Source organism: Balaenoptera musculus, chromosome 15, assembly GCF_009873245.2.
Source record: "Balaenoptera musculus isolate JJ_BM4_2016_0621 chromosome 15, mBalMus1.pri.v3, whole genome shotgun sequence".
NCBI classification, from domain to species: domain Eukaryota; kingdom Metazoa; phylum Chordata; class Mammalia; order Artiodactyla; family Balaenopteridae; genus Balaenoptera; species Balaenoptera musculus.
The window spans coordinates 22,179,160-22,198,685 of record NC_045799.1 but is presented as its reverse complement, the minus strand read 5'-3'; positions in this window follow the sequence as shown (position 1 = coordinate 22,198,685).

Sequence of the window (19,526 nt, the reverse complement as noted above, 5' to 3'; positions counted from 1 at the left end):
AGGTCCAGGAGGAAGGTCAGTGTTATGTGGAAAGTGGAGAGTGTATGGAATAGTGGCTGGGAACACGGAGGGGAAGCTTCTAGAGGGACAGGGAAGGGTGAAAGGCCATTTGTTCCTGGTGAGATGGGGCCAGTCTGCTGGGTCAGGCAATGTCCCCCACCTGACGTTCCTGTCCCTCGGGCCTCCTGGAGCCCAAGATGTCCTACATCGAATCCACTGTCTCCCAGTGAGAACCGCTCTTTATAAATGGTCCTCACAGGGGACGCTGAAGGTACCCACCGGGTCTCCCAGGTGGGGGCATCCCAGTGCTCTCCCTCCTGCACCCTCACCTCCGGCGGGCCAGCTCGTCCAGTACACCTCCAGTCCCTCCCCTCCAGCCTGACCTCAGCCCCATGAGGGCCTCAAGATTCATAACAGCCAGGTGACGGGGTGGCCTCTGCAGAAGGAGCCTGGGGCACTCACCCTGTAGATGTATTCATTTTCAACTACAAATACTAAAATGTACGTAAAGAGTGTTAGTGTCTTAGAACATTTTCCCAGGTTCCTCCTTCTCAGGGGCCATGGCACTTAATGAGGCCCTCGAAAGCCACTTTCCGAGGCAGCGGGAAAGGGGGACTGGCATCGTGAGGGCGGCAGGGACTGCACTGGCCAGAGCTCCCATCATTCCGTGAGGTGGTGTAAGGCCCCCCTGTGAACCCCTGAACCCATGGACTCTACCTGGCTCCCCAAGGATGCACCACCCCCGGTTCAGGAGGAACCCAGGGCCCAGTCCTCACCCCTCCAACCTACCAGAAGCTTGTCTTTGGGGATGCCCACTGACCCCAAAAGCCCCCTTGCTCTGGTTCCATGATGCTGGTGTGTATTGGACAATGGGGTCCTATGGACAGCGGCCTGGGTCCTGGTGGCCTCCCGGGCATCACTATAGATAGAGAAGGTGGCCCGTGGATCCTGAGAGTCCAACGTGGTCAGGGCCGAAAATGGTGGAAGCAAGGAAAGGTCAACCAGTGCAAGCTCTCCTCAAAACCCTACCCGCTGTTTCTACAGCCAGAGGGACTGAGGCCCAGCGAGAGGGGCCACCTGCCTGGAGTCACAGAATGAGGCTGGGGGAAGGCACTGGGGGACACAGTGGCCCCTGACCCTGAGCCCATCTCATAACCCCTTGGGCCTCCTCTCAGTCCAGCCCCTGCCTCTGCTGAATGGGGGAGGGGCGCTGCTAAGGTGAGGGGAGCAAACGCCCCCCACCAACTGTGAGAGGGGCCCGGAGGCCTTGGGAATGATGGCCCTGCTGCTGCAGCCTCACTTTCTGAGGCCACAGGCAGCCAGAGATTCAGGAACCTTCCGGGTGGGCGGCCTGGTCTCCGCCCTGCCTCCCCCTCCCCCTCCCCTCCCCCTCTACCTCCCCCTCCCCCTCTGCCTCCCATCCCTCAGCCCTAGAGGTTCCCTTCACGTCCCCTTGACACTCCAATTGGTTTCAGTAATTAAAAAAGAAGATTGAGCTGCATTTCAGACATTTCATTTCATGTCAGAAAATGTTTCTCGAGCAGCTGGCGGGATTAATTCAGCGGCCAGGTGTGGAGCGTTTCAAAGGCAGGGCCGGGGCTCCAGCTGTGGGGCTGGACAGACTCCGGAGAGTGGGAGCTGCCACCGGGCCCGGGAGCCCAGAGGGCCCAGGAGAAGGCCGAGCTCACGGTACTTGGCAGCAGGAGGACGATTTAATTTTGTTCCATTCAATGGAACACACATTCTCATCCAAAACTAATTTCCCTACACCCCACGGGCCCCCAGCTCCTGTGTCCCTCTGTTCCATCACTCACCCTGCAAGACATCCTTCCCCTAAGAGCTTCAATACTCTGAAATTTCTTTTTTCTGTGTATTTGCAGCATTCCAGAATTCCACATAGTGACTTTTTCTTTTCTATCTCTGGAAGGATATGCTGGTTGCCTTTACAGAGGTGACCTGGGGGACAGGGGAAGAGGGACCCGAGGGAGACTTTTCACCTAGCATCCTTTTGTAGGTTTTGAATTTTGAACCATGTGACTGCATTTTCTAATTAAAATTTTTTTAATTAAAAAAAACCCAATTTCGGGACTTCCCTTGCAGCGCAGTGGTTAAGAATCCGCCTGCCAATTGCAGGGGACATGGGTTCGATCCCTGGTCCAGGAAGATCCCACATGCCGCGGAGCACTAAGCCCGTGTACCACAGCTGCTGAGCCTGTGCTCTAGAGCCCACGAGCCACAACTACTGAGCCCGCGTGCCACAGCTACTGAAGCCCACGTGCCTAGAGCCCATGCTCCACAACAAGAGAAGCCACCACAATGAGAAGGCCACGCACCGCAGTGAAGAGTAGCTCCCGCTCGCCGCAACTAGAGAAAGCCCGCGTGCAGCAATGAAGACCCAACACAGCCAAAAATAAAAATAAATTTATTTAAAAAAAACCCCAATTTCCATTAAAAAATAATACTTTCCTGGACTTTGCATGTCTTCCTAGCTCCCCTCGTCCCTCCATCCTTCATGGGCAGACCCTTGATTGCCTCCTTTTTCGGGGTTCCCATGCGTTCCCCTGAGGCTGCTTGGCAAAGATCCCCACGGTCAAGTCACCTCCCCTCACCCCTGGGACAGGGCCCACTGTCGGCCACTCCACCTTTGGGAGTGACACTCCTCTCCTCACCTGCCCTCTGGCCCTCTTGGCTTTGCCACGTGGCTTGCGGGATCTTAGTTCCCCGACCAGGGATGGAACCCGGGCCGCCCCCCACTGGAAACATGGAGTCCTAACCAATGGACTGCCAGGGAAGTCCCTGGCCCTGCCTTTTCAATCTCCCTGGTGGGCCCCTCTTAATGCTGGCGTGGTCTGGGTCACAGTATCACGCATCCCTAAAGCTCCAACCCCCTTCTGGACCCGGTGATCCCCAGGGTGCACCCCCCACTGGCACCGAGTTGAGGCAAGTCAGGGCACTTCCCTGCCTGTGGCTGCGGGGAAGGGGCGGGGTGCTCACACCAACTTGTCCAGTTTGCCCGGCTTCAAATCCGTACTCTGCCCTTCCTTGGCATGGGCAACTTTCTCAACCTCCTGAGTCTGTTTCGTCACGTGTAAATGGCGATATAAATGAGTTAGTAACTACCTTATAGGATAGTTACAAGGATAAATGAATTAATATAAGTAAAACTCTTAGAACAGTGTCCAGCACATTGTCAAAGCCCAAATGTGTTTGTTAGATAAAAATGTCCCAGACGGAACTCCTGATCTTCCTCTTTCAGTGTTCTCCACGGCTGTCCAGTCCCTTCGGAAAGCCAGAATCCTGGGGGGGTCTTGCTTGACACTGCCCCCTCCTCCTCCAGTGTGCACCCCATCACCAACTCTGGTCCATTTTACCTCCTAAATCTCTTTCCATCTCCACCCCCTCACTGGCCCACGATCCCCTGAAGTTGTTCTTATTAAGCTCATCAATGTCCTACTAATTGCCAAATCAAAAGAAAATTTTCAGCCTTCATTGGTTTGGAATTTTCTGCTACATTTGGTCCTGCTGATCCCTCTCTCCTAGAAATGCTTCACTGGCTCAGTTTCCATGACAACCTGCTCTTGGCTCTGCTCATGTGGCCACGTGGCTCTGACATTTCCTTCTCTCCACTGCTTTTGTAGGCGCCCCGGGCTCTGCCAGCCCCTGAAATGGCGGGTTGGGGGTCCTCAGACTCTGGTGGGCTCTCTTTACCTCTCAGTCTTCCCAAGCCACAGCCATTGACATGATGACCGCCTCTGCTCTGTGCCTCCAGGTGAGATGTCCACCTGAGAACCAGACTTCTAGCCCTGACTCCCTGCTGGTCATCTCCCCTAGGTGTGCACAGGCTCCTCAAAGTCAACTCTGAACTGTGGCAATGACCCCTCCCTGGTCCACCTGCTTCTCCAAGTCCTAGTGAGATCTCTGCAAAATAAAAATCTGGCACAAGCTGTTCCCTGTTGAATTTTCCAGTCTCGTTTTCCAGCAGTGCTTCTATCATCCCAAACTCCTGGGACACCCAACTGCCCCCAAGCACACACCTCACAGTTTCTGTCCTCCATGGAGTTCACGCTTCTCCCTCTGCCTAAGAACTCTTGCAGTCTCTTTTACCCTGGTCCCGAATCCTTGAGAAATCAACTGAAGTGTCACCTTCTCTAGGCATCTTTTTCGCGACCACCTCCCAGTTCTGGGTCCCCAAGTGAGGGTTACAGTTCCCTTTATCTGTTCTTATAACACTCCAGGCATTATCTCCATGCTATTCAGAACACTTTGGTTGTAAGCAACAGAAACCAAGCTTGAAACAACTCAGGCAAAAAGGGAATTTATTGGCTCAGGAAGGGCAAATGTTCATCTGGGTTCCAGGGAAATTGAATGCAGAGATGAGAGATTGGGGAAAAGTCCCTGATACCAAGTTGCATCCAATCCAAGTCCTATTTATTTATTTATTTATTTAATAGCTTTATTGAAGTATAATTGACATACAAATACTACACCTACTTAAAGTGTACAGTTTGGAAAGTTTTTACCTATGTATACACCCATGAAGCCATCACCAGTCAAGATAATGAATATAACCATCACCACAAAAGATTTCTTGTGTTCTTTTGTCATCTCTTCTTCCCTTCTAACCTAACCCTCTCCCTCTATTCTCCAGGTAATCACTGATCTGCTTTCTGTCACTATGTATTAATTTGCAATTCCCAGAATTTTATGTAAATGGAGACAAATATACTCTTGTTTTGTCTGGCTTATTTCACTCAGCATAATTATTTTAGATTCATCCAACTTGTTGTGTACTGATAGTTTATTCCTTTTTAATGCTGAGTAGTATTCCATTGTATGGGTGGACCACAGATTGTTTATCCATTCGTCTATTGATGGATATTCAGACTGTTTCCAGTTTGTGGCTATTACAAATAAAACTGCTATGAACATTCATGTACCGTGCTTTGTATGGATACATGCTTTCGTTACTTTGGGGTAAATATCCAGGAGAAGAATGGCTGGATCATACGATAGGTGTGTGTTTAACTTTTTAAGAAACTGCCAAATTATTTTCCAAAGTGTTTGTACCATTTAACATTCCCACCCACGATGTATGAGAGTTCCAGTTGCTCTGCATCCTCACCAACACTTGGTACGATCAGTCTTTTTAATTTTAGGCATTCTAATAGGCATGCAGTGGCATCCCATTGTGGTTTTAATTTGCATTTCCCTAATGACTAATAATGTTGAGCATCTTTTCCTGTGTTTATTTGTCATCTGTAAATCTTCTTCGGTGAAGTGTCTGCTCAAATCTTTTGCTCATTTTTAATTGGGTTTTGAAAATTGATTTTGAGACTTCTTTATATATTCTAGATACAAGTCCTTTGTCAGATGTATGACTTGCAAATATTTTCTCCCAGTTTGAGGTTGGTTATTTCATTCTCTCATCGGTGTCTTTCAAAGAACATAAGTTTTTAATTTTGATGAAGTCCAACTTATCAGTTTATTCTTTTATGATCATGCTTTTGGCATCATATCTAGGAAACCTTGCCTAACCCAAGGTCACAAAGGTTTTCTCAGATGTTTTATTCTAGAAGTTTTATAGTTTTAGATTTTACTCTTTTAGTTTTTACTTTTATTTTTACTCCTGAGTTAGTTTATGTTGGGTGTTTGATAATGCAAAGAACAGAGTCCCTGCTAATGTAATCTGTCTAGAAGGAAAAGCTTAAAAATCTTCAAAGGCTCCTCATTGTCTTTAGGATAATATCCTAACCCCTCTGGTATGGCTCAGTGGTGATTTCCTACCACTGAACTTGGTCCTTTGCTCTAGATGTACTGAACAAATTGTGATTTATTTTTTTATTTAAAAAAATTTTTATTGAAGTATAGTTGATTTACAATGGTGTGTTAATTTCTGCTGTACAGCAAAGTGATTCAGATATATATATATATATATATATATATATATATATATATATATATATATACATTTAAAAATATTCTTTTCCATTATGGTTTATCTCAGGATATCAAATATAGTTCCTCGTGCTATACAGTAGGACCTTGTTGTTTATCCATTCTATATTTAATAGTTTGCATCTGCTAACCCCAAACTCCCAGCCCATCTCTCCCCCACCCCACCCCCAAATGGCAATATCTTGAGCTCAGTGGCCAGTGCAACCCTTTCTTTGAGCTGTAGGGCAGGCTGAACCAGATAACCAGGCTGAAGCAAGACTCCACTTTCCTGCTTCTCCAGATACAAAGTTCTTTGAATTAGAGAAGACAACCAGGACCCCACCCTGCCATGATCTATGGCTCAACTATTTATTTCCCTGTCCTCCACCAAAATTGTCCTGAGTCCCATGCCTTTGGGTTCAGGGTCCCAGCACATTTCCTTTTAGTCTTTTAAAAATGTTTTTCTGTTATTTGTTTGTTTCCATAGCTGAGATCATATCTGGCATACATTTTGCACTCTGGTTTCTCACTTGCTGCTCCACTTTCATATCATAAGAATTTTCCAGATCTTTTGGTAAAAATCATGATTAATTGAATAATAGTCCATTGAGTGAATATAAAATAATTTGCTTAACATTTCCCCAACAGTTGATTAGTTTTGTTGTTTCAATTTTTTTTTTTTTTCATGAACAAGGCCATACTACATCTCTTTGTACATAAATCTTTGTCAATTTGAGATTATTTTCTTCTGATGGAGTGCCATAAGTGTAATTACTGGGTCAAAGGCTGTAGTAATTTACATTCCCAACAGCAGTATTGTCGGTTTCATCACACCCTTGCCAGCATGGGGTATTCCCATTAAAATTTTTTTCTTTACTCTGTGACGGGCAAAAAGTGTTATCTCACTGTTGTTTTAATTTACTTTTTAAAAAATAATTAGATATTGGAAAATAGGTTCAACCTATGAGCCATAAAAAATTAATCTTCTGTTAATTGAGTGTCCCTCTCCCTTCACATTTATCCAGCAGTGATGTGAATTTTTAAAACTCAATTTGTATGGATTCTTAAACACCAAGGATATTAACCCTCGGCGTGACATCTTTAAAAGTTGCTTTCAGTGTTCGTATACTTAAGTCTAAAATTTCAAACCTGTTTTCTCTTTCTTTTCTTTGTGAATGCTTCCCTTGCTTTTAAACCTAGAAGGTAGCACTTATCCAGAGTTTTGGATGAATATTCACTTCTACTTTATTCAAGTGTGATTTTTAATTTAAATCTTTAATCCATCTGAACTTGATATTGATGTATGACATGAAGTGGAGAATAAGGTGGATTTGCTTTTCCAAACAGCTTAGTGATCATTCCAGCACCTTTTATTGACTAAGCCTTTCTTTGTTTACTGCTTCAGGGTGCCCGTTTTTAACTGTGTGGTGTATGGTAATACTTTTCTCTTGTACTGTGTGTGCGTAGAATTCCCTCTACCTCACCACCCACCCCACTGTCCAAGCTTCCTGGGTGCACTGCTTGTGGGGGGTCCTGGGTGACATTATATAGAGTCTCTGACTTGGCTTTCAGCTTCTGTGCTGTGGGTTTTCGTAAGCCCACAGCACAGAAAATGGTTGTGCAGACTTTTGTCTACAAGGGAGCCTACAGAACCAGAGCCAGAGCTTTTCAGGGTGAGAGCTGAGGCTTGAGAAAGGAAAGACTGGATTCCACACAGCTTAGAGGATTTGGAGTCAAAGCTAATGCAAGAGGCATCCTGGATAAATCATAATGGAAAAGAATATAAAAAAGAATGTATATATAGGTATAACTGAGTCACTTTGCTCTACAGCAGAAATTAACACATTGTAAATCAACTATACTTCAATAAAAAAAGAAAACGGCTAACGGAAGAGGCAAAAGTTTATGCATAGATGGTAGATTGAAAAGACAATTCACAAGGTTGTGCTTGGGCCCCATGAGGGGGGCGAAGGGTTCAACCTGTGGGCAGGAGAGAAATCCAAGGGGATTGACCAGAACTTTGGCCCCAGGAGAGTCTCAGCCCCTAAGCTGAGTCCCAAGGAGGAATAAGATGGGGTCCCAGACAAGTCTGGGGGATCCCAGAGCAGAAGTCTTAAGTCCAACATGGTGCTTACGTCACAGAGAACACTGGCAGAGCGTCTGGTGCAGCCTCGTGGGGGCATCTGAGAGTGTCTGGGGTGCCCACAAAGGGACTAGAGGGGCCGAGTGAGCTGGTGGGCCGGGGAAGTTAGGGAAAGCTGGGGAAGATGCAGAACTCATGGAGACAATGGCCTGTGGCTGCCAGCATGTGAGGACGGGCCCAGGAGAGGTGAGGTCCTGCCGCGTAAAGCTGCGCTGCCTATTTGGCTGGCCTGCGATCACGTGACATTCCCTGAGTCTAGGGCCTGGACCCACACTTGGCCACCGCAGCCTCACTGATGTGGTTTTGAGTTACGTTTTGATGTCCAAGAGGGCTGGTCAAACCTCAGGCTTCAGGAAGCCTTCTGCTAAATGTCTTCTCTTGATGATCCACAAACTCTCTGTTCATCTTTCATAACTTTTCCTTCTGATTCTGGACTTGATTTCTGCTAGCAGTCAGCTTTTGAACAGCAGCTCCTGTCGGAGCTCATCCTGGGATGGAGAGAGGCTGGGATGCTGGAATCAGAGGCAGGGACAGCCGGCCAACAACACATTCTGAGGTTTTCCACAGCAAATGTCCCATGCTGGTCTCAGCTTCCTTCTCTGTAATATGTGCGGCGACCCATCCCTATCTGCCTCACAGCGTCTGTAGCACCCACATGGGATGATGGCTACGACCCCACTGTGTAAACTGTAAAGACCTGTGCCAGCCATCTCACCCATTCCTCCCCCGCCCCCTGCCAAAAACCCTCTCCTAACCTCTCATTCACTCTCCCATGCGGAACTCAGCAAACACACACAAATGTTTTTCTGATTGTTCCATTGATCACCAACTCTTTTTGGCTAAAAGGTTTTGATCCTCCATTTCAGATGTTTTATTTCAAGTCAGAAAATAATTTATTCAGCAGCCCCCAGCCCCCAGGCTGGGAGTGATTCCAAAATGAATGAGACAGAGTCCCGGCCATGGGCAGGATGAAAAATTCCTGCTAATGTGAGACACCGTTAAGTCACAAAGGTCACATACAAATTCCCTGGAAGAAAGTGGGATGCAGGTAAAAGGCTGAGTATTGAATTCTCTCCCGGGGGTTGGATGCACATTATTGCTCAGGATGGATCCCTCTTGTCCATGTGGCCTCATTTCCTCGGAGGCCTCATTTAGCTAATTGCCCTGTTCTGCAATGGCTCACATCCCACAGGTGCCTTCCTCTGGGAAAATTAATAGGCGGATATTGCTCTTCTATTAAAACCAAAGCCAAATGAAAAATCCTGCGCACTTTATCTACCCTTCCTCCTTCACAGGTAGACCCTGGATCACCCTCACCCCTGACCCCCCCAAAGAAAACTGGCAAAGGGCCCCAAAGGCCAAGTCCAGAGTAGCCAATCAGCCTTTACCTCCCCTGACCCTCTGTCCGTGGCCCACGAGCAACCACTCTGTCCTTCCGGAAACTCTTCTCCCTGGGCTTCTGGGGACTCCCCCCATCTTACTTTTCCCCCTCCGTCCCTCCTTCTCAGCCTCTTTTTTCTATATCCAGCCCCCTAAATGCTGATGCCCGCTGGGGCTAAGCCTCTGTCCTCTGCTCGTTCCCTCCATACTCTATAGTCTTTAATTTCACCCATTGCATGAGCTGCTTCAGTACCCCTGCACCCCCCATGCCGGAAACCCCCTGCCAGTCCTCGTCTCCAGCCCAATCTCCAGAATCCAGAAGTCCAAAGGCACCTCATACTCCACATACTCAACAGACAACTCTGTTTGTCCAAAATCTGGTCCTTCACTAGAGTCCCGCGTCTCATGGAAAGACACCACCAGACACCTGGGCTCTTCCTCTCCTGCTTACTTGCACTTGTCCCCCATCTACAGGCTGGCCTTGTGCCTTGGAGACTTGACCTCCCAATGGCTCCTGAATCCTTCCTGCTCTCTTCAAGTCTACTGCCAACATGTTAGTCCAAGCCACAGCCCTGGTCTGGATCATGGACGGGAAGTTGCCCTCTACCAGGTTTCCCTTCACCCCTGCAATCCTTTCCTCACTAGAAGCCAGAGTGATATCTTCAACATGCAAGTGGGAACATGTCACCACTATTTTAAAACTCCTCCATCCAGTGGTTAGGACACCACGCTTTCACTGCTAAGGGCCGAGTTCTATCCCTGGTCGGGGAACTAAAATCCTACAAGCCGCATGGTGTTGCCAAAAAAAAAAAAAGAAAAGAACCCCTCCAAAACCCCCTCCATCATTCTTGGGATCAAGCCTCAAACCTTCCCAGCCTGCTGAATTCTCCAGCTGATTTCTCACCCTCTTCACCATCACTCACCCGCCTTCTTTCCCTTCCCTTTGCCCGAGTCCTGCCCCTCCCACTGCAGGGCCTTCACCTGGAACACTCATTCTGATTCCCCTTAGTGGTCGATACCTGTTCATCTTTCAGATCTCTCTAGGAAACATCAGCAGACCCTCCCATCCCTGACTTCGGGCCCCCGGGCTGCTCTCGGCACCAGGCACCTCCCCTTTGTGATTATCATTTTTGTTATTATCCACTTACTCCTATGACTGCTTGATTCATGTCTGTTTCCCCGTTTAGACGATCAGCTCCACGTGGGCAGGCATGTGTCTGCCCTGTTCACACCATCTCCCCAACAGCCAGCCAGCACATAGGAAGGAGATACTCAGAAAATATTTGTTGACCTGAGTTGAAAACCTTCCCCTGAGTCCACACTTCACTTTCTAGCTCCCAAACAATCCTTGAAACTTTTCTAATTATCTAAACTTAATTATCTAAACTTCGGCAAGAGGGGCTTCTTCGCCAACTATCTATTATCCTCAGGCGCTGCAGTCAGGGTTCTGCTCCATCTCACCCCTGAAACCACTCTTGCTGAGGGCTCCGATAACCTCCTAATTACCGACTTCAGTGGGTGTTTTTCCATCCCTGTCTTATTGGAATTCTCTGCAGGGTCTGATATTGTTGATCACCCTCGCCTTCTTGAAACGCTCGGCTCTCTTGGTTTCCATGACAACACCCTCTCCTTGTTTTTAACCCGTCTCTATGACGCCTTTTCCTTCCCAGTCTCATTAATCAGAGCCTCTGACTCAACCACCCTTGAAATGTTAGGGTCCTGAAGACTCGATATTGTGAAGATGTCAATTTTCTCCAAATTAATGTACAAATTCAATGCCTTCCTAATCAAAATCCCACCAGGGTTTTCTAATGGGAACTTAATAAGCTGATTCTAAAGGTCATAAGGGAGAGGAGATGGGCAAGAATAGCCAAGATAATTTTGAGAAAGAAAAACAAGTGGTGGGAACACAGTAGGAGGAAAAGGATTGAGTTTGCCCTACTAGGTAGCATAGGATAAAGCAACAGTGATTAAACAATGTGGCCAGGAACAGACACATTGATCTATAGAACTGAAGAGTTCTTACCATATTCTAGGATGGGCATTTCAAATGATGGGCATTGGTTGCCAGGAGCACGAAGCCCCCATTCCTCGACTCTTTGACAGGGGCCCTCCCAAGCAGCCTCCCTCACGCTGGACCATTTTCTTTCCTTTTCTGATCATCCCTCCTCCCTACCTTCAAAACTTGTCTGATGCAGGTACCATTCCCTTAAGACTTGTTGTTTTTCCTTTTTTCTTGGTTTTTGTTTTCTTTTTTCTTGGTTTTCCTATTATAAAAGTAATATGTGATCTTGGAGGGTGAGTATATTGTATACGGTGTTCATTACGCTATTCTTTTTCTCGTCTGTATTTTTGAAATCTATTATCATAAGAACAGTGATACCTGATCATTGCAGAAAATGTGTACAGTGACTAAAGCATGAAGAACAGAAACATCTCGAATCCCAGCACCCACAGTCATGTTCTGTGAAAACGCATCTGAAAAACACATCTTTTCTTAGCCTTTTTACGCGTTTGTTTACAATAAATACTTTTATTATATATATAATTTTGCGCCATCCTCTTACACTGATTATATGCTAAGCACTTCTCTGTGTTAGTCAACATTCTTTGTAATTATTATGTTTAATGGCTGCCTAATAATCTATTTAATGAATGAAACATAATTTGGTTAACCATTCCCCTGGGGTTGGAGATTTTGATAGCTTCTTTTTTTTTTTCCCTTTTTATTTTTTTCCCTCTCATAAATAAAGCCACGGTGCAAATCTTTCTGCACTAATCTTTCTTTCCTTTAGATCATGTTCTTGGGATGAGCTTCCTGTAAATGGAATTCCTGAGCCAAACAGTATGAACCTTTTTGAGGCTCTTCACACGTCTTAAGCAAATTGCCTTCTAGAAAGGTTTTGCCACTTCACAGTCCTGCCAGCTGTGCATAAGAGGTCCCATGCCACTAGGACCGAGCCAGCACTGCCAGCCTCTTGTTTTGTAGTGCCTCCTTCAATGGGCCCAAAGTGATATCTCTCCATCCTAATTTACATTTGTTTTATTATGACTAAGTTCAACATTTTCAACTGAATTTGCCTTTTGAACTTCATCTTTCATAAATGGACTCTTGCTGCCTTTTATTGCCCCAACATTTCATTATGAAAATTCTTACTGCTCTGTGAATGTTTTATTTATGAGAATTTTCAACACACAGAACCTAACATTTCCTATAGTCAATTATATTTGTATTTTCCTTTACAATTCTCTCTATGACTGTGAAGGCTACAATGGCCTCCCTCAGTCACAGTTTAGATAATGAATCATTTCTACTTTTTTTTCTAGTTAGTAGTATAATTTTTCCTTTTTTTTTTTTGCATTGAACTCTTTAAATAACCTGACATTGATTTTGATCGTTAGGACAGAGGGAGGGTAAAAATTGCTCTGGGTTTCCTAAATAGAATAAAGATCATTTTGCTGCCCCACTTAGTGACAAATCCTTCCATTCTCCATTAATTTGTGATGCCTCTGCTCTTCTCAGAAGGCACAGTGATATTCTAGGGATCTCCATCTGGGTTTTCTATTCTATTCCACTGAGATGTTTTTCTATTTTTGAAAAAAATATTGTTTTGTTTTATACTGCAATATCTGTTAGGGTTAGAACCCTTGAAATCTCTGTTTATTATCAGATCAGTTGCCCAAGCATCCAACCCCCACGTCCAACTTCCTTTTGGGTATCTCATCTTGGGTTTCCCACAACACCACTTGTCCACACATATACACGTTTTTCTAGCTACTTCTTCTCCCTGGAAGTCAAATTGTATCATTGTGCTCCATAGGGGCAGGCCAGTGGCGGGTACGGCCCTGAAATCTGGAGGCGGGGTCAGGAGATCTGGATTTAGCACTGCCCCTGCCAGTTAGGCACTGTGACTCTGGATGCCTCAGTTTCCTCTTCTGTAAAATGGGCTTGCCATAACCAAATGAGGTGGAGAACATCAACATAGCTTCATTCTCCACTCAACAAATGTGTGTGAGGAGCAGGAACACCAGAACGGGCAGGGAAGAAATGGTCTCTGAAGTAATGGCCTTCAGGGAGGTTTTAGGAGAATAAGTAAGAGTAAGGACTCTTTCAGGGGAGAGCCTTTCAAAACAGAGGAAAAAGGCCACTACTGAAGAAGTGGTTACCAGGCCCATGAGGGAAATGAATGGAACGTTGAGGGAGGAAGTCGGGCAGGGATCCTGCTCTGGTGGCCAGAGAGGGCCTCCTCTGAGGGGACATTTAAGCCCAAAAGGCTGAGAGGAGGTAGGGGAGAGCTTTCCTGGGACGAAGGACGAAGTGAGCAAAGCCTGCAAGAGAGGAATTGGAGGAATTCGCTGTAGCCTGAGGATGGTGAGTTGGAGCAGCCAAGGGGATTGAAGAGATGGATGGGCAGATCGGGCCTTGCTGGCCTCGAGAAAGAGCCCGGGTTTTGTTCTAAGGGCGCAGGAAGTCACAGAGGGCTGCTGATGGGGAGGAAAATGACGTGACCTCTTTTACTTTTTAAGCGTCTGCTTTTACTTCTGTGTGATAAGTGGATAGGTGAGGAGCAAGAAACAAGGCTGTTTTCCTCTTTCTGACTTACTTCACTCTGTATGACAGACTCTAACAGAAAAACAAATACAGTATGCTAACACATATATATGGAATCTAAGGGAAAAAAAAAGTGGTTCTGAAGAACCTTGGGGCAGGACAGGAAAAAACACACAGACGTAGAGAATGGACTTGAGGACACGGGGCGGGGGAAGGGTAAGCTGGGACGAAGTGAGAGAGTGGCATGGACATATATAAACTACCAAACGTAAAACAGATAGCTAGTGGGAAGCAGCCGCATAGCACAGGGAGATCAGCTCCGTGCTTTGTGACCACCTAGAGGGGTGGGATAGGGAGGGTGGGAGGGAGGGAGATGCAAGAGGGAAGAGATATGGGAACATATGTATATGTATAACTGATCCACTTTGTTATAAAGCAGAAACTAACACACCACTGTAAAACAACTATACTCCAATAAAGATGTTAAAAAAAAAAAAAAAAGAAACAAGGCTGTGAGGCCCTTGCGGCAAGGAGATGGCAGGCGGGGGGAGGCGGGAGGTGGGGGGAAGCAGGTGGGGGGCATGGGCGGAGGTAAGGGTCAGACTGGGGATGATTCTGGAGACAGAACGGCCAGGATTTCCTGGGACTCCATGGGAGGTGTGAGGGCAGGGGAGACTCAAGGCTGACTCGAAGGGCCGGGTTTGGGGAACTGGGTCGAAGCCCGGGCCTTTGGCAGAGAAGGGGAATGCAAGCGGGGAGAGAAAGTTTTGGGGAGAAGAAGGTAGCATCCTGATTGGCTGTGGCAAGTTTGGGGTGTTGGTGAAGGACATCTGAGTAGAGATGTCAGCCAGGTAGTTGGGCAGGCCAGTCTTAAAAGGGCAGGGCTGGGGTCATTAGTGCCCACCCAGGGTGAGAAGATAGAGGAAGATGGAAAGGGCCCAGATGTGAGTCTTGAGGGAACCCTACACTTAGGTGGTGGGTGGACGAAGCCAAAGAATAGACAGTGAGGAGGTAAGTTAACTGGGAGGTCTTGGTGTCATGAAGGCCAGGGAAAGGTGTTTTCAGGAGGGGGTATCAGCTGGGTCAGTTGCTGCCACAAGGCCGAGTGATGTAAGGAGAGAAAAGCTGGATCGGGCAATGGGAGTTGTTGAAAAGAGCAGGTGGGGATGACACCTGGCCAGTGGGCAATGCCATCACCTGTGAAGAGCTGGGTCCACGTTGGGAGGAGAAGTCCCAGCCCTTCCTCCTGTGCACATCCTCTGAGAGCCTCTCCCAGCGTCCAGCCATGGAACTAACCTGGTGACATTTCCAACCCCCAACCCTTCCACCCCAACCTACACTAACAGCTTCTTTTGCCTCTAATCTCACTCCCTCAGAAGTTCTCCCAATGTCTTTTTGGTAGAAAGAAAAAATTTGGAACCTCCACTTCAGACATTTGATTTCAAGCAGAAAACAATTATCCTGCCTCTACCTAGCTCGCCGCCTGTTACTATGTACCAAAAGGCACAAAAAAAAAGAATAAAGACGTGGCCCCAGACACGAGGCAGGATGAAACCACTGCTAATTAGAGCTGTAGTACTACTCAGAGGGCAGAGACAAAGCCTCCAGAAAAACATGGAGATCAAGTTACTTGATAATATGTACATTATTTAATTTGCCCCTTTCCACAAACACAACTAATCCCGTCATCTATACACTTAATCCCACTGCTCTGGGACCCCTTTTACCTGTCCCTGCTTTTCAAACTCAGGCTCATACAGCCCTCCGCTCTCCAAATGTCAACTTGAAAGAAACAGCACCTTCTAGAAACTTCTTTCCCCCCCCAGGTCCCCCTTTTCCCTCCTGCTTTCTCAGCCAGTCTCCAGGTCATCTTCCACCCAGCTGGGCTTTGCCTCCTCCCCCAAAGTTGCAGTGGCAGAGGTCCCCTAAGTCCAGGTCCAGGGCGTGCCCTCACCTCCCCCGATGTCTGTGCACCTGGCCCACCAGTGGCTACTCTGTCCTAGAAACTCTCCTTCATTGGCTTCTGAAGCCCGTCTTTCCTTATCTTCTCTTTCTTACACTCCACTTCCATGTCCAGACCAGCCCCGTCCAATGTCAGTGTTGGCCAGGGCTTAGTCTTCTCTTTCACTGAGTACCTTTCCCCTCAATCTTATGCATCCCTAATGCTTTGCAGACCTCCTGGGAGCTGATTCTCTGAACTGACTGTCCAGTCCAAGCCTCCTTTGAGCTCTAGACCAACGCATCCATCCTTCTCTTTAATGACCACCCTCCCATGTGCAGTGAGTGCAGAGCTCTACCTTGAGCTCCAGAACCTGAGAGCCAAACATCTACCAACATCTCAGACATCTCAACCCTGTGACTGAAACGAAACTCCTGGTCTGTTTTGAATCACTTGATTACCCTTTTTGAGTTCAAATTCCTAATCCTTCTTCCCCACAGTGATCCTCATTTGCTGTTTCCTACTTTTTAAAAAATTAATTAATTAATTTTTAATTTAAAAAAGATTTTTTTGGGCTTCCCTGGTGGTGCAGTGGTTGAGAATCTGCCTGCCAATGCAGGGGACACGGGTTCGAGCCCTGGGCTGGGAAGATCCCACATGCCGCGGAGCAACTAGGCCCATGAGCCACAATTACTGAGCCTGCGCGTCTGGAGCCTGTGCTCCGCAACAAGAGAGGCCGCGATAGTGAGAGGCCCGTGCACCACGATGAAGAGTGGCCCCCACTTGCCGCAACTGGAGGAAGCCCTCGCACAGAAACGAAGACCCAACACAGCCATAAATAAATAAATAAATAAACCCAAAGTTTTTTTTAAAAAAAGAACTTACCTGATAAAAGTAGAGCAATAATTTAAAGCAAATCTGATTATTTGTGAATGTATTTTAAAAATAAATAAATAAATAAATAAATAAATAAAAAGATTTTTTTGGTGGCGTTGGGTCTTTGTTGCTGCGTGCGGGCTTTCTCTAGTGAGGCTGTGAGGCTGGTGTATCTTACCTCCTAACTCTTTCCATCATCATCACCAGTAGCTTAGTCCAAGCCATCATCTCTCATTTGGTCCACTGCAGTTGCCTGCTAATTGGTCTCCTCAAATCCACCCTTCCTTCCAATGATCCAATCTTCACAGAGCAGCCAGAGTGGTATTTTAAGAATACACACCTTTTTCATGCCCACCTCCTACTTGAAATCATTCAATGGCTCTTAGAGAAAGATCGACTTTGATTTCTCCAGCTTCACCATACACCACGGTCCCTCGCTCTCTGACATTGTTCCTACCTGAGAGTCATTTCTCTTTGGTTCTTGCTAACAGAAACCACTGCAGGTGATATGGACTGATCTATGAGAGTCACGAAGGGCAGGCCTATTTCTCCCGTCAGGGACTGGCTTCTGAGTGGGCATGTGGTGCAAATCTAATCAATAAGAGTTGGTGGTGGTAGAGTCTTCTGGGAAGGGTTTCTTAGTCCTCAAAAAGAAATATCAATTTAAGGAAGAACCACTTTCTTTCATCCATCTCTGGATGTTGGTATCGTGGATACAATGCCTGGAGTGGCTGCAGCCATCTTGTGACCATGGGGACAGGAGCCCATAAGCAGAGGATGGGAGAACTGAAAGATGGACAGAAACTGGGTCCTTGATGACATTAGAGCTGCCTCCCTTGGGATTCCTCATTATGTGTGATAATAAATCTCTTACTGTTTAACCATTTTTGAGTTGGGTTTTCTGTCACTTGTGTCAAAATCGTTCTTCCTGATAAGTGCTGCAGCCATGATGGCCTCCGGTTTCTGGAATGTACCACCCTCCTAGCACAGGACTTCACACATGCTGTATCCTTATATGCAAAGCTCTTCTCATTTCTAGTTAACGTCCACTCCTCTGATCAAATATTACTTCTCTGATCTAGGAAGATTTCTCCATGGCATCTATCAGAGTTTAAAATTAGGGATTTCTTTATTGTCTTGATTAATATCTGGCTTCCTCGCTGGACTGGCAGTTCTATGTGGGGAGAGACAAGGTCTGTCTTTGCTCAGCATTGTGTACCTTCCCACACATCTGTCCCAGTGCTTAGATGAACCACTGATTCAGTCAAGATTCTGGTAGGGTGGTGCACCCAAAGGATTTAACTGAAATTATTTAATGAAAGGACTATTCACAAAGTGTGGCAGGATTAAGGGTTCCAAGAGATGACAAAGGACCCAGAGATGAGCGACAGTTGGAAGCCATCAGTACCTCTAGGCCTAAAGAGATGAGAGGAGGGTGTGGGATTTCAGAACCTGGAGAGACAGCTGTGGCTTTAAGAAAGGGACCCCACCTGTGGCCATGAGTAAAGGATGGTAGTCACTGCCAACCCACAGCCCGTAGGAAGGCAGCCAGGAGAACCTCACTCTCCTTTCCCCTCGACTCTCCCACTGGTTCCTCCATTGGTCAAACTCAACTAGAAACCAGAGGGCAGAAAGCATGGGTGGTATAAAGGTTGGCCATCCAGGGCACGGAACAGGATGCAAAAAGAGAATGGCTCTGGAGGGGCCAGTGAAGAATATCCAGAACAGTCACCAAATGACCCTCTAGCTACTCAGTTCAATGCACCTTTCCCCTTTCTTATCAGTCTTAACCACCCTGCAGAATTTGACAGTGTAGACAACCCTGCCACCAAGTTTTTCAGGATTGGAAAGGGCATCACAGGGAGTCTTCTCCATGGCTTGCTCTCCTCCCTCGAGACATCTCCAATCATACCCACTTGTTCCCTTTCAGCTGGGTTCAGAAGATGGATCCCAGCTCACAAATCATTCCTCTTTTCATCCTCTCCCTCTCTGCTGATGCCCTTTTTCAAGAAGAGAAAATTCTAGGGTCTCTCATTTTCAAAACTCCTCCATTGATCACTCGCATTTTTCTTGCTGCCACCCAACTCCTCCCCTAGTCATCCAGCCTCAGGAGAGGTCTGCATCTCCTCCACCCATTCACTCCATTGCCCCTGTAAACTAGCTTTTACCCCCTCACCCCCCAAAACAGTACTTGCTGAGGTTCATAATAGCCCCCTGATTGCTAAATTCAAAGGGCTTTGCTTCTTATTTTTCTGAGATTTGGGCCATATCAGAGTGTGGATTACTTTCTCCTTGAAACTCTTCACTACCTTGGTTGCCTTGGCAACCCCCTCTCCTAGTTGTTTATCTCATCCCTCAGGTCCTTCCTTCTCTCTCTCCTTTGTCGACCACCCACACCTCAGTCAGCCCCTCAAATGTCACCATAACTCACGATTCTGCCCTGGGTCCTCTCCCATTCTCTCCCTGGCGATTTTACTCACTCCTAGAGTCCCTGTTATCCTCTGTCCCTGGGTCAGCCCCTCCAGTCAAATCTCTTCCTGGACTGGGATCCAGCTGCCTGCTGGGCCCCACCTGGCTGTGCCCCCAGCCCAGCTCTACCTGAGACTGAGCCCATTGTTGCCCCCTTCAAACTACCCCCCATGCTGTGCTTCCCCTCCCAAGCACCTCCCCACCATCCACTGAGGGTCCCATCCAAGACACAT